The sequence below is a fragment of the Arachis ipaensis genome, chromosome B02 (assembly GCF_000816755.2).
Source record: "Arachis ipaensis cultivar K30076 chromosome B02, Araip1.1, whole genome shotgun sequence".
In the NCBI taxonomy this organism is placed as follows: Eukaryota; Viridiplantae; Streptophyta; class Magnoliopsida; order Fabales; family Fabaceae; genus Arachis; species Arachis ipaensis.
In genome coordinates this window covers 15,875,223-15,892,709 of record NC_029786.2, presented here as the reverse complement: position 1 = coordinate 15,892,709, position 17,487 = coordinate 15,875,223, and positions in this window count along the sequence as shown.

The following is a 17,487-nucleotide window of genomic DNA, read 5'->3' as shown; positions in this document are numbered from 1 at the left end:
CAAGTCTTAAAAAAAAATTAAATTAAATATAAAATATATTTAAAACTTACATAATCTTTCTGCGAAGCAGTTACATAATCTTTCTTTTTTTGATAATTAACATAATCAAATCATTGACGCATGTGACGTATTCAGTATTCAACCTTCTCTTGATCCTTTTCACTATATTAAATTGACTATGGTCTAAGAATCTAAGAAACTTGGCATAAAAAATAAAAAAAAAAAAAATAAAAATTTAGTTTCCATCTTTTTATACTATACAGTATAGCGATAATAATGCTTAAATGTGAAATAAAAACAAAATTTTAAATAAATTCTTTATAAAATAAAGGTTAAATAATTTATTTGAAATTATTTTATTAATAAATATTTTAAACTTTATCTCTTTCTAATTGCAAATAATAAAAAAAATAAGAACATTTATCCATTTATACCAAGTATTAAATTATAAAGAAGGAGTATATAAAACGAATCTAATAAAATTTAGATGACAAAAAATAAATGTAAAAGTTATATTTTGAAAGAAACAAAAATAAAGTTTCTTTATCTCTTAAATATGGATTGAGTACGTTTTGGATACATTTAGATAAATATTTAACAAAAGTAAAGTTTTGAAGGAAAAGTATAGGGTACCAACATATTATCTGCCAACTTATTGTCAACAATAATTAATTATTATATTTTAAATACATATATAAAGAGACACATCCAGAAAATATATCTATAAAGACACTTCTATTAAACACAACCATAAAAAAGATATTTTTATTAGACACATCCACGAAGACACTTCCATGAAACACAGTTATAAATAAGAGTTGGCAGAAGTTGGCAGATATGCTGTTGGTAACGTAGCGGAACCGTATTTTTAATTATAAATTTAAAAAAACAAGCCATATTTAACAATGGCAACCATTATCATCGTCTCTAAAAATACACAAATACACAGGAATAAGCCATATTTAATAAGGATATTTTTAATTATATATTAAAAAAATAACTATGTTTCAAAAATAAAATACGACTTATTTCTGTCTACTCTTGTGTACTCTGGAGATGATGATAATGGTTACCATTGTTAACTTTTCAAACTCAATCTGATATATTTGAAGTGAAGTTTACCAGAGTATATATTAAAAAAATAACTATGTTTCAAAAATAAAATACGACTTATTTCTGTCTACTCTTGTGTACTCTGGAGATGATGATAATGGTTACTATTGACTTTTTTAACTCAATCTGAAATATTTGAAGTGAAATTCACCGGAGTAAGGCAAACTCTATAATTTTTATAGAGTTCGCTCGGTACGACGAACTTGCCCAACCAAATGCAGAAAGAAAATTATATTTAAAAAATTAAAATTTAAAAATTCTATTTAAAAAAATAATAATTTTTTTATTTTATTTTAATGAAAAAATAAAAAACTAGTTGGTCCACAATGGACTACAAACAAAAGATATTTTGGATTATGCAAATAGAAAAGTAAAACAACAATTGGAAACCGAAAAAAAAAAAACAAAGGTAAAGTAAGTTTATACGAGAGTTTCACTCTTCATGTAAGAGACATCTCTCCTAGGAATGGTAAAAATTCCCAGCGGAGCGGGAATAGTTTGTACCTAATCTCTTTTAATATTGACTACATTTTTACAATTTTTTTTGTTTAATTATTTTGTTAGTATCTATAGTTTTGCAAAATTTTTAATTAGGTTTCTATACTTATTTTAAATTATGATTTTTAAAAATAGTTTAGATAGAATTTAAAATGCTATATATTTAATCAAAATATTCATAGATAATATTTTTTATCTGATAGTGATAAAAATATTTTATTCTTATACTCTTAAATATAATTTAATGATAGTATAAATCTTTTTGTTGCTGATTTGAAGATAAAATTAATTTTAGTCCAATAAAATCAAAGTCAAAATTAAGTTAAAATGAAAAAATAATTTGTATCAAAGCAATTAATTTATCCATATCTATTTAACTTTTTCTTTATTTTATCTATCAGTATTTTAAAGTGAATCCGAAATCTCTTTTTAAAGGGTAAACATGATTAAGGTTAACTAAAAAAAATCCAACTTGACTTTTGATTAACTAGAAATTTGAATTAAGTTATTGGATAATTTAAAAGGGGAAAAAACTAGAAAACCAATTAATAATTTTCTAGAGAGTTAATAATCAAAATAATCCTTAAAAGATACTTCGCTCGATTTTCATTTTCATCTCCGAAAGAATAAATTAATCAAATTCGTTCTCGAAAAAAAAACCGACCTAATTATGTTTGTCCTTCCATTATTTTTCTTACTGATGGCGTTAACAAAAAATTGACGTGGCATGTTAAGTTACATTTTAACACATAAAACAACATCGTTTTTTTTTTTTGGGCTATCCCAACAAAGGTCTAAATCCGACCCACCAAAACTTTAGAAACCCCACCCATTAGCCATCTTTCTTCCTTGATGATTCTCTTGCTCAACACTGAAACTCCATAGCCACCAACTCTTGCTTGGATAACCATAGATGTCGTTCTTCCTTAAAACTCCATAACTACTGTAGTACCATCCCGCTGACCTTCATCACCACAGCGCTCAATATTCCATTCTGATGCTTGCTCTTCCCATCGCCGGATACTGTGCCGCACTCCGCACCATCTATTCAGATGCTTACTCTTCCCATCGCAGGTGGCTAGGCGGTTTCTTCAGTTCTCCTAGAGATCTGCAACTCTCTCACCAAGTTCCGCTAATTTCTTTCCCTTGTCTTCAAGAACGGCTTATACCACTAGCACTTGTTCTGCATCCTTGACAGCATCTCCGAAGCCTCATATGCCTTTGATACTGTCGACGACCACGATAAGGTCGATATACTTTACCACACCACGCTCAAAGAATATATAAGAAATTCTTCTCTGCCTGAAGCTTTGGAATTTCACCATAGGATAAGGTCTGATGGGTTAAGCATGATGCATATAAGATGTTTGATAGAATGTCTCATAGAAAATTTTACCATAGAAGAAGATGACGGAAGGATTAACGGAAGAGATGACGAAAGGGCTATATATGCGACCAGATTTATTATCTTTCAGGGACGAATTTGATTAGGTTTAATTACTCTGTTGGTCCCTATAGTTTCGTGAAATTTTCAATTAGGTCCCTATACTTTTTTCTTTTTAATTGGGTGCCTGCACCAATTTTTTTTTTTCAATTAAGTCCCTATTAGTATTAGTAGTAATTGGCTTAATTTTATAGGGACCCAACTAAAAAAAAAAAAGAATTGGTATAGGGACCTAAATAAAAGAAAAAAAAAAGTGTAGGGACCCAATTAAAAAAAAAGTTAGTGCAAGGATTCAATTAAAAGGAAAAAAAGTATAGGGACCTAATTGAAAATTTCGCGAAACTATAGGGACCAACAGAGTAATTAAACCATTTGATTATTTTATTCTTTCGAGGACGAAAATAGATATCGATGTATTTTTCAAGAACGATTTTGACTATTAACTCTTTTCTAAAAGATAAATCTAAATCATGTGCCCACCTAAGAAGCAATAATAGTTTAGTTCATAAACCTCAAAAACTAAGCACTAGATACAACATCCCTTTAGAAATGCACTCAATTCAAACGGATACTTTTGGCTCCAAAAATGTTAAATCCTAAAACGTTTAAAAAATAACTTTCTCACTTTATTGTCACAAGTACAAAATATGTCTACTATTTTTATAAAATAAAAGGTACCTATATTAAAAATTCAACCTGTAATGAAGGAAGAATGATTTTCAAAGTCACTTTGACAAAATGTAAACAAAGCAAGCGTGGAAGTATGGAACATTAAGAAATAGCAGAATGTTGAATTGCTACAAAACTTCTCATATCTATTTTTCTTATATTTATTCTTTTTTCTTTGTAAAGTTCTCTCTTCTACCTCAAACGAGTATTTAAAATGTATTTAGTTTATACTTTGAATTTATTTTACACTAGATTTAATTATAAATATCAGATAGTTTCAATATTTATTATATTCTAGAACTAGAATGTCAAAAATTATAAAGTGTTTTTAATTTGAACACAATACTAACATCTTTTTAAATTCATTTATTAGTAATTTTTAGGCTTGAAAATATTGTAAAAAAAAACTATCTAAAATTATTAGGTTAGTGTTTTGATTTAGTTTGTCTTCATCTTCATAATGTTTATAAAAATAGTATATATAAATTTTTTAGACTCGTGTCTGACTCAATCTGAATTATTCTTAGACTTAAAAAAGTGTATGTTAAGAATATTTAAAATTCTTAGTTTTAATTTTTAAGTATTGAATCTGAATCAAGTTTAGTTGTAAAAAAGTGAGGTTGTAGAAGGTTTAGAGAGGGGAGGGGGATTGAATCTATGACTTTCTTTTACTTTAATGAAATAACCCTTTTAAAATAAACTTTCAGTCTGAATCTGTTTGAACTCAACAGCGAAAAATTTATGAGATAATTTATTTTTGTCTCATGAATATCAGAAAACAGAATAGAGCAGGGAAGAGAGAAGTTGACACCATCATGTATCATGGTTCAGTTGCCTTGTGCAATGCAACCCGCATCTAGTCTCCACCACAACAGTGGCGGAATTTCCACTATAGTTAAAGTATTACATACACCAATTCTACAGGATTGACACAATCATTTCTCTCTCAAGTTCTAACCTAACTTGACTTGGTTATTCTAATACCCAACTATTTACTCTTAGTGCTCACCCAACTAAGAAAGGGGTACCTCACTGGTACAAAATACAAGACACAAAATCAACCTAAAGAAATCTGAAATCTCTTTAGGCTTTTCACTCATGTGTATCTCTCTACCTCTTTTCACTCTTAGACTTTTTCAATGACTCTCTCATTCAGCCTTTTACCTCAAGAAATTACAGAAAGATAAACATTAAAAAGAAAATTACAATCTGTAAAACATGAAGGAGATTGATGCTTCAACAGCTTCTTTGTTATGTGATAAACCAGATTTGCTTGCCTCTGATTGAGTTCCTCATTCGGGCAAAATGCTCCTTTGACTAGGAAGCACTGTCCAAGTTGATGAACTTCTTCAGAGAACTCTTCTTAGAACATAAACCTCAAAAACACTGGTTATCTCTCCTTCGCTTCTGAATGATGAAAAATCTTCTTTTGTATCTCCTTGCATGTTGCTGAGTTGCTCTCTCCTAGGTCAACCCTCGAGCTGTGTGCTTCACCAACTCACCTTTTTCACTTTCTTCTATTTTTCCTCAAATTAGGAACTATGGTTCTGACCTTCTTTCTTGACCGAAAGCCTCATGACAGCAAGAAAGAAAATGTTTTCAATGATAAACCCAGATTTTAGCCATTGAAACACTACTTGATCCCCAAGACACACTTTTGACCGTAGATACACAGCAGTGTTGAACAGAGATCATCTTTTCTATGTATCCCATTTTGGACTGGCAGAGAGTTGGAAAGAGGAGAAGAAAGCAATATGCATGCAAGAGGAAATATGTTACCTTTGACCTCTGCCTTAGCTTGATTTGGTTTGATTTGGTTGATTAGACCTCAACCTTTCTTGCTTAACCTTCTCTTTTTTTCTTCTTTGGTGACTAGCTTAGGAACTAAGCTCTCTCTCACTTCTCTGATTTATGACCAAGAGGGAAAAAGGTGAACGTTACTTTTGGTGAAAACAAATTGGAGGGATTTGCCTGATATCGGGCTTGGATCAGTTCTTTTCATTCAGCCCATTGAACCTTTGCTTTGATTTCTTTGGGCTTCCTTTGTTTGTACAGCCCATCAACATTGGTTTTATTTTCATCTTATTGGGCTGCTGCAACAATGAGTTTTGGCCTGCATCACTCAACCAAAATAATCAAAACTAATTGGGTAATTAGCCCAATAATCTAATATTTGTCATCATCATTTATGTTAGTTAATTTCTTAACTCAATAAAAAATTTAATGCAATAATATCTAATAATTCTTGTATCAAAGATAATCTAAATCATCTTAACTTGTTAGTATTGTGTCAATTAATATAATAAATTCTAATAAGTTTTCTATAATTTAATTAATTAACTTATCAGAACAATTTTTTTTTAAATACTTTTGTATTTCTTACGTATTAGTTAAGAATTTATTTGGTTTATAATATGAAAAATTCTACAATGTTAAAGGAAGATTCTTTCATCACCTACTGAACTTATGTATCAAGTTGAGAAGTTCTATATGTGTATCATGCTATATAAAAGTCATCTGAATCTTGCTCAATAACTCTCAATAGTTGCAAAAAGTACTAATATTAAATAATTTTTAATATTGTTGTCATATTTTTTTGGTATCTAGCCCGTGGTTTAGGATAGACAATTGTTGGACGTGGGCTTATGATAAGCTACGTAAAAAGTAAAAAAATACCAGAGTGAGCGGAGAAATAAAATTTTCATGAGGTATATAAAAAGATCTAAGGTAAAAAGAAAAAAGGCTTACATTCACTTAGCACCAATATGGTTGATATTCACCATACAACTAAGGTCCATTCTGTCCAATGTACGTGACATCCATTTTGAGGTGTTTAAATATTTTAGTGTGCTATACGCAAGGTAAAGAAAATCGAGATTTTACGTAAAATCGAAAAAGCAAATTAAGTATGTAAAACGTAAAATTTTAACAAGATTTAAATCGTAAAATCGTTACCCCTAGTAAAAATTTCATAAAATTGATTGACTCATTTAAAATTGTAATATCGGTAGATTTTAAGAATTAAATCGAGATTCTAGCTACTATGACTATACGTATATAGTTGAATGGAATAAGCAATGATATTGGTAGTCTTCTAATTAGCCTCCTTCGCGCATCACTTCCCCTGATTCTCTCTCTCTCTCTCTCGGATGCGTCTTCTCCTTTAGCAGGACGAAACCAATCGGCGACAACAACCCCGACAATCTATTCCTATAAAGTTTATTTTGGCCTCTTATTAGTGATTGAATAGTTCATGCTTATGCCTGTTGATCAAAATTCCGAGCTCCAGATCTTATGTTGTAAATAACTGTTATATTTTGTTAGGAGATATTGCTGATTGCTATAGATATATAATAACATGAATATTTTTCATTAACTGATTAGTTGCATAACTGCATATTTTTTGCTATAGATTTTTATTAGTCTCTCAACTTTTGATCTCTTCTGACAACAGATGCAGGCATTATATAGAATTGGGAAAGATGAGTGTCCTTCTATGCCTGATTCTCTTTCAAAGGGTGCCAGAGAAAGGCTTATGATTCGGTAGGAATTTTATGTGATTGCTAATATTTATCATGGGTGACATGGCTAGTCTCAATAGGATAATGTATATATGGGTTGAATGGTAGACTTTTTTTAGTGTGAAATGCTGATTGACGGTGTAGCTGTTTTTTAATGCAACATGTATGCTTATGCCTCAATCTTCATGGTGATGAGGAGGAGGATCAAAAGCATGATGATATTGATTCCATGGATGAAGATGATGAAGCTACTCAAGAAGATTCTGTTGAACGGTAGTGGAGAATAGGGTGTAACAGATAAGTCTTGTGATTTTGTCTCCTAAATATTTAATTAGATGTTGTTAGGTATATATAAAAATTAGTGTCAATGGTGAGAACAAAGAAAAAAAACTACTAAGTCTACAAAGTTCTATTTAGTATTTGGAAGTGGTTTTGTAGCTGAGGATGCAGTTGCAAAAATGAAGAAGAGGAGATCGATGGAGTTCTTAGATGGAAATGAAAGAAATACATTATTTGTTATGTTAAATAAAATATTTTTCATTTTTTTCTCACTCAATTTTCTTGTTCTTCTCCTATTTTCACTTCTGATTTTCAATATAACGATTAATCAAAATATCAAGGAATACGCTCTAATAATGATAGGATTTGAGGAAAAAAATTGTTTGAGTGTGATGATTGAATCCAATTGTCTTAGTAAACTTGTAATCTACAACTAATTTTGATGTTTGAACGATTAACATAAACCATTGTAATAAATACCTCTAGTTAAATTTGCTAGTTTGTATTTGACAATTTCAATCACATTTGCATCAAGAATATTATTGTATCGGTTAATAGATTTCTCGTAATCCCTATTAGTGGAAATTTCTTATGATTTTGCACCTGAATAAGTTTAACGTACGCCTCACAAATATAAATAAGACTAAAATACGCCTTACAAATATAAGTAAGGGGATTTAAGAAAAAAAACCCTTTGTGCCTTGAAAGATTATTTATCATACTAGTTCAAATCTTGAATATATGAAAATATAAAAATAGAATGCAAACAAATAAAAAATAAATTTTTTTTAAAAATAAATTAATTGTATAAAATAAAATATAATTCACAAGACATAATATTTATATGACATTGTTGCTGAAATAATAAATAAAAATGACATTACTTCATCATAAAAATATGAGTTTTTTTAAACTAAGATATATATATATATAGTGCATAGAAATACAGAAAAATTGTAAAAGCCACAAAGCAAAAAATATCTATTTAAGAAGTCATTGAAAAATAACTAAAGAAGTACATCCACTAAACCTAACAAATAAATACTCAATAACCAAAGTATTGTAATTTATCTAGATTACTACTATTATCTTTACATCTCATGGTTTGTGTGCATATTTTAAAACTCATTGGCCGACGCTATAATTCATGAATTCTTCTGGTTGATCAAACTCCTGAGTAAATGCACAGCAGTTATCATGCGAATATCGTGATCCTCATGCTGCAACTTATTTATTATAAATTAGTACAAAAAATAGGGATTAAATATTAAAGATTTGTTTTGGCTGCTCACCTTATTATTATCCGTTGGTTTAAACTCAAAAGTCATATCCATCCACTTCATTACTCAAGTTTCAACCTGAACTACATTGAGGTATATCTTCTGGCCTTTTAATTTTGTAGTCATGAAATTGTTTATTATGCTCTTGAATGCCATCATCCTTGTAAAAGTTCGACTTGATGATTTGCTCCAGTACGTTTGCCTGATTTCAATTAACTAGTTAAAGATTAAAAACAAAATATCAGCAAATAAGCTTAAAAATAAAAAATTTGGCCTTACTAGTGTATTGATAACACGTACATGATAGTGAATTCTGTCATCATTAAAATGGGTGTCCAAGTGATAGATTGTGCGATCGTCAACCAAGATTACCATTAGATACTAGTGGTCACCCTCTTGAATAGGAACATATATCTAGACCATAAAATTTGCCCGTGAGTTATGTATGTTGATAAGGAAAAACTATATTCAACAAAGGATATCCTAAAAAAATCTTACAAACTTTAAATCAGCAGTAAGTTGCATAAATTTATAAATATAGTGTTGCTGTTGCATCTTCTGCTTTAAATGTATCTTGCTGAAGACATCCACCTAAAAACATTAATGCATTCATATAACTGTCAGTACATGATAAAGCATGATTCTTTATCAGCATTACATTTATAACTTATAATCAGTAAAATTATCTTGTTAGGTGTTATAGAACATACCACAAATTTCGGTGGAAGTTGTCATGTTGTCTTGAAACTTATATCAGATTGCTCATCAGTGCATCTCAATGCCACTAATTCAAGAATCTAAACCATAATTCAAATATATTACTAGATTGTGCGAAAAATCAAATGTAAATTAATTAATAGATGATTTGTGTACATTATTAGTAATGGGTCTGTCAGGTACGAAATGATCAAAGTTTGATCTAGTAGCTCTGATTGTGTCTATTACCACAAGTTCTTCACTGTATCAATTAAAAACCAAAACACATTAGATAGGTCCTCATTGATCGACAACACGGATAATATCAAATTAACTTACGATGAATCTAGTGAGGCTGAAAATGCATATGCACATGCCTTTTCTGATCTTCCAAAAGACGCATGGTTGGAGTTGGCATAAATTTACACTTCATTGACTACAAGGTTTAACACAAAAGTATTAGCAATACTCATTGTAGACTAGATGGTTAATTAGCACTACTCATAACAAACTAGATAATTAAAGATTGGTGCCTAAGAGGTAATTACGTTGGTAATGGAAAAGAAATAAACAGGTCTTCTATAGTCTTTTGTGGGTTGTCTCAGTGCATAAGACGCCTTGGATTTATTGAATGATTTGGGCTCAATCTTTGGCTTTCTAACTTCGCCTGGGAGAGTGAACGGTAATTTTTTCTGTGTCCCCATAATAGTCTTACCCTAAGAAAAAAATAGGTCAATAAACACTTATTATCATATTAGGAATATACTAATAAATATGATGTATGAATTTTACTGCACATACATATACCTTTGATATATTTTTCTTTTTCGTTGCAGCTCTTACAGTTGGGGATACTGGTTTGTCCATATTGATTTTGATGTTGAGTGCATCATCGTGAGTGAAAGACCTCTTATCCAGCTCAATAATATCATCTTCATCATCCGATATAGCAGTATGAATATCAATATCCAAATTCTTAGCCTTTAATTTATTTGGGAATGGACGTGTCTTTTGCGAAGAAAATTTGGTTGGAGTCTCGAAATCATTGTTTAGATTCAGTTGTGTCATCATTGTCTCAATGCGGCTTACAGATTTAAGTATTTTATCAATTTTTTCGTCCCAAGCCATGTTTGCAACTCTCATTTACTGCAAAAATTTTAGGTAAAATAACTACTCTATATAAATGTAAAAATACAAAAAGAGTGATGGTTGTTCTGATAAGATTGTCAATGAAAAAAAAAACAAAAATTTCTCTAATCACAACTAATAGGAAAAAAATGTTTATAATATATAAAATGTATTACATAATATAAATTGCATTACTATTTGCCAACTTAAATTACCTACATGCTAAGAAAGACCTCTTCCACTTTAATAGACAATTCTTCACTTTTATTTAGATCCTTGTTTTGAATAACATCGTCATTGATAACTAGGTTATCCTGTAGAAAGAAAACATAAAAGATAAATTACTCATAATAAATTCTACTAAAAAATAAAAACCCATTACGTCTTACCTTAGCATTGGGAACTATAGTTCCAATTTGATCAACTAGATCAATTGTGATAAGATCACAGTCTGTAGCCAGTGACATATTCTGTGTATTACATGCATCATTGGACACTAAATCTTCATTAAGAGGAATATCCATGATTGTTATCAATTGAAGAATAAAAAATAAGTAAATTTAGTTGAATGGCAAATATTTAAAATAATTTGCTAAAGTATAAAAAATTAGTCGGTGTGAGCACATATATATACACCTAATAAAGATAGTTAAATTTCAATTCTTATTTTTTTAAATTTTTAAACTAAGTGAATAATTCTAAAAATTTTCATGTTATCTTATCTTTTAGTTAAAATCAAATACAAATTGAATTTTATCTTGATTTTTATTTTAAAATTTAACAAAGCGAGTTTTATTAATTTATATGATTATATCTTATCTATAATTAATTTTTAAGTCACAGCAATAGTTAAATAAAAACAGGAACAAACGATTCTATTAATATTATCATGAAAAACATGAAGAATCTAGTTGAATAGTACTGTACGTGTTCAAGCACTTACCAATCGATTGAAACAATAATTGAGAATACTTCAATCGATTACATTAACAAAACAATCAATTGAATCAATAATTGAGTATACTTCAATCGATTTTACTAACAAAACAATCGATTGAATGGATACACAAGAGGATTGCAAGCATTCTTCAATTGATTGGTTTCCTAATTCAATCAATTGAATGCATATCAATTGATTTTAAGAACAACTGAAACAATTTCAAACCCTGAAACAGATTTTCTTCATTCTTTGACACATTTTCTTCATGGTCCATGCTTTGAGATTATGCCCCTTAGGTTTATGATGCCTAGATTAGTGTATAGAAGATCAATTGCTTCTCCTTGACGATTGATAGCTTCAGTTTGCCTGTCTTGACGCTGCCTCATCTCAGCAAATTGTCCCTCAATGTATAATCTTATGCTTCGCAATTCATCCATCAAATCTCGCATTGTTGGCGAAGGAGGCGGTGGTGGTGAGAATTCCTGGGGTTGTGCTTGCACCTCAGAGTCTTGTGGTTGTCCTTAGACCTAAGGTTCTTGGGCATCTGGATCTCTTCCCATCTGTCTTAGAGTGTTGTCATCAATCTTGGCTACATTACTCAAGACGATACTTTTCTCTTCACTCAAGTCAATTCCAAGCCATTTGAAAATCTTGGTCCATTGGCAAGCATATCCTAAACCAACACTTGATTTTCCTCTCTTCATTTCAAGCATATGATAAACCATAAAATAAGGCCAGTTTATCTCCTTTCTCGTCACCATAGCCCAAAGCACTAGAATATCTTTATTAAACAAGATTCCATGATTATGTTTTCTTGGAATCAACATGTATGAAAATAAATACATCAATATACGCTGCTCATTACCCAAACCACTGCAACTTATATTACCTCTAGCATTCATATGTGGATCCTCATACTGCAGACTCTACAAACCAACCAATCTATTATATTTACCCCATTCCTCATCTGCAGCAATACATCCAGTAAATTTTGTCCCGTGATAAACTAAATTTCATTGTTCATCTAATTGTTCTAAAGTAACTCTATAATGTCGTGACCCTAAATCAAACTCAATCAGCAGCATTACTTCCTCACCCTTTTCATCAGTTTCAGGAACAACATAATTTAAAGTACTATAAACAGTCCTAACTAAGTGGGGATAATAATCATCCTTATTTTGTACAAAATCAGTCAAGTACTATGTTTGCAAAGCATTCCAGACCAAATTATAGTGTCTATCATGAATGAAATACCTGGGAGGAACAATTGCCCTTGACTCGAACTTCTCCACATAGTTGTTCAATGCCCTCGGAGATGGCAGCCACCTTGCCATGTAATGGGATGAGTGCAGAACTTTCACCCTCAACCCTAGCTCTTTTGCCGTTTTTAGTTCTGGTCATTTTGTGGATATTGGTTCAGTGGGTTTTGTAGGGATTTGGATGAGGATTAATAATATGTATTTATTTTGGAGTGGATGTTGGTGAGATTGGAGAAGAAGAAGAGAGAAATTTTCTGGATTTAGAGAGAGAAGAGAGGTTATGCAGAAATGGTGTTGTTATGTTTAAAAAGGGGAGGGAGGCTGAATACGCATGGTTACCAGGCTTAATATAGAGCGCATTTCAAAATTCAATCGATTAAATGCAGAAAAAAAACTTATTTACGTCATATTTCAATCGATTGAATGCTCATACCAATTGATTGAATTGGAATATACCATTAGTCACGTACAAACTTCAATCGATTGTATTATCATACCAATCGATTAAACTTTCATATATCATTCTAATAGAGAATCCTAAATCGACGAACAAATAACCAAGAACGAAAAATTAAAAAAAAAAAAACAAAAAAACCATGATCCAGCGGGTTATGTAAATTGGTCGGTTTGACCGGATCTGATAACAATTGGGTTTATTGTTATTATTATAAAAAATCAGTTTTATTCTAGTTTGTTAAGAAATTAAAAAATAATCGGTTCATTAATACGCCCAATAATAATGTGACACATAAGTATCTTTGCAAAAAGACGTTTTATGCATCTTTATGGGAGAATCCTCCTTTTGTTTTTGACTATTAATAAATATAATAGATGAATGATAAATAATAATTTATAAAATAAAAAATAAATTTTATAATTAAATAATATATGATGAATTAATTTATAATTAAAATAAGATAAAAATTATTTAGCAGTTATTAAAAAACTTAACAAATTTATTTTATTATGGAACCATTTAATTGTCTAAATGTTTTGGGACCATCGAATTCTTTGTCCTGTGACCTCGCAATTTTTCATGTCTCTGAATTCCGCATCTTCCACGCTTGCTCCAACGACAAAGTAACATAAGAGAAGCAACTCCTCTTTCCTTTATAGTTTGTATCGTAATTCCCTTCAATGTTGACAACATTTTTACAGTTTTTTTTAATTATTCTGTTGGTCTCTATAGTTTTGCAAAATTTTTTAATTAGGTCCCTATACTTATTTTTTTTAATTGGGTTCAATTTTTTTATTTTATTTTAATGAAAAAACCAAAAACTAGTTGGTCCACAATGGACTACAAGCAAAAGGTATTTTGGACTATGTAAATAGAAAAGTAAAACAACAATTGGAAATCGAAGAAAAGCAAAGGTAAAGTAAGTTCAAATGAGAGTTTCACCTTTCATGTAAGAGACACTTCTCTTCGGATGGCAAAAATTTCCAGCGGGACAGGAATAGTTTGTACCTAATCCCCTTTAATGTGGACAACATTTTTACAGTTTTTTTTGTTTAATTATTCTGTTGGTCTATATAGTTTTGTAAAATTTTTAATTAAGTTTCTATACTTATTTTCTTTTTAATTAGGTCTATATACTAATTTTTTTTAATTAAGTCCCTCTTAACAGTAATTTACTTAATTTTATAGGGATCCAATTAAAAAAAATTAGTACAAAGACTTAAATAAAAAATATATAAAAACTCAATTAAAAAAAATAATGTAAAAACTCAACTAAAAAAAAGTAGAATAACATAATTAAAAATTTTGATATGAAACAATAGAGTAATTAAATTTTTTTTTTTCAAAGACAATGAATTTCATCAGAGAAACTACTTGCTCCACAATAAACTCCAAGCAAAAGGGTACTTTGGACTATGGCAATAGAAAAGTAGAACAACAATTGAAGAATGAAGAAAAGCAAAGGTAAAGTAAGTTCATATGAGAGTTTCACGCTTCATGTAAGATTAATTAGGTCCTTCGTAACAGTAATTGGCTTAATTTTATAGGGATCCAATTAAAAAAAATTAGTGCAGAGACCTAAATAAAAAAAAAAAGTGTACTCTGGAGATGATGATAATGGTTACTATTGTTAACTTTTTTAACTCAATCTGATATATTTGAAGTGAAATTCATCGGAGTAAGGCAAACTCTATAATTTTTATAGAGTTCGCTCGGTACGACGAACTTGCCCAACCAAATGCAAAAAGAAAATTATATTTAAAAAATTAAAATTTAAAAATTGTATTTAAAAAAATAATAATTTTTTTATTTTATTTTAATGAAAAAACCAAAAACTAGTTGGTCCACAATGGACTACAAGCAAAAGGTATTTTGGACTATAAAAATAGAAAAGTAAAACAACAATTGGAAATCAAAGAAAAGCAAAGGTAACGTAAATTCAAATGAGAGTTTCACCTTTCATGTAAGAGACATCTCTCCTCGGATGGCAAAAATTTCCAGCGGGGCAGGAATAGTTTGTACCTAATCCCCTTCAATGTTGACAACATTTTTACAGTTTTTTTTGTTTAATTATTCTATTGGTCTCTATAGTTTTGTAAAATTTTTAATTAGGTTTCTATACTTATTTTCTTTTTAGTTGAGTTTTTATACCAATTTTTTTTAATTAAGTCCCTCTTAACAGTAATTAGCTTAATTTTATAGGGATCCAATTAAAAAAAAAATTAGTACAAAGACCTAAATAAAAAAAAAGTATAAAAACTCAATTAAAGAAAATAGTATAAAAACACAACTAAAAAAAAGTACAATAACATAATTAAAAATTTTGATATGAAACAATAGAGTAATTAAATATTTTTTTTTTCAAAGACAATGAATTTCATTAGAGAAACTACTTGCTCCACAATAAACTCCAAGCAAAAGGGTATTTTAGACTATGGCAATAGAAAAGTAAAACAACAATTGGAAATTGAAGAAAAGTAAAGGTAAAGTTGATATGACATATGAGAGTTTCACGCTTCATGTAAGAGACGTAAGATAGAATTTAAAATGCTATATATTTAATCAAAATATTCATAGATAATATTTTTTATCTGATAGTGATAAAAATATTTTATTCTTATACTCTTAAATATAATTTAATGATAGTATAAATCTTTTTGTTGCTGATTTGAAGATAAAATTAATTTTGGTCCAATAAAATCAAAGTCAAAATTAAGTTAAAATGAAAAAATAATTTGTTTCAAATCTAATCGAAAGCAATTAATTTATCCATATCTATTTAACTTTTTCTTAATTTTATCTATCAGTATTTTAAAGTGAATCCGAAATCTCTTTTTAAAGGGTAAACATGATTAAGGTTAACTAAAAAAAATAAAACTTGACTTTTGATTAACTAGAAATTTGAATTAAGTTAATAACTCAAGATAACTTTAAATAATAAAAGTAATTATTAAAAAATTATAAAATTAATAAACAGATCATAAAAATAAAAATCGATCTAAAAAATATTTATTTTTTATGTAAAAACTAATTTTTTATTTAAAAATTAGTTTTCTGTTTAAAAATAGTTTTTTTCCTTTAAAATGGGTTTTTTAAGCTGCATACAATGTAAAAAAATAATAGAGTGAGCGGAGAAATAAAATTTTCGTGAGGTATATAAAAAGATCTAGGGTAAAAAAAAAAAAGGCTTACATTAACTTAACACCAATATGGTTGATATTCACCATACAACTAAGGTTCATTCTGTGTGACATCCATTTTGAGGTGTTTAAATATTTTAGTGTGCTATACGCAAGGTAAAGAAAATCGAGATTTTACGTAAAATTGAAAAAGCAAATTAAGTACGTAAAACGTAAAATTTTAACAAGATTTAAATCGTAAAATCGTTACCCTTAATAAAAATTTCATAAAATCGATCGACTCATTTAAAATCGTAATATCGGAAGATTTTAAGAATTAAATCGAGATTCTAGCTACTATAATTATACATATATAGTTGAATGGAATTAGGGGTGGAAACAGGTCAGGTCAGGCCAGACTTTGCTCTTAACAGGTCTGGCCTGTCATGTAGTCAATTGGCCTGAGTCTGGCCTTGGCTTTTTTTTTAAGTACTAAGCCTAGCCTGTTATTCAACCTGCCCTGACTTGAAGCCTGCTAAAAGGCCTGATAATTTTTTTTTTACAAAAATAAAAATACTATTTTAAAAAATTATTTTTTAATAAACATATTTATATTTAATATGTCATATTTTATATTTATAAAAAATTTTAAAGTATTAAAAATGTACAAAATTATTTATAATTAAATATAATAAATTTAAAATATCTCATAATTTTATTAATAATAAAAAAATTTATTTATATATGTAATTATGTATTAACAGGTCCAGGCAAGCCTGAGAAGCCAATAAGGCTAATTAGTGAGCCTGAACCTGGCCTATTAACATAATAAGGTTTTTATAAAAGTCTGAACCTGTGCCTATTTTATAACAGGCCAGACCAAGCACAGGCCAGGCTACAGGCCCTGGCAGGCCGCCTAGCCTTTTTTTCACCCTTAAATGGAATATTCAATGATATTGGTAGTCTTCCGATTAGCCTCCTTTGCGCATCACTTCCCCTCTCTCTCAGCCTCCTTTGCGCATCACTTCCCCTAGTTCTCTCTCTCTCTCTCTCGAACGCATCTTCTCCTTTAGCAGCGACAAAA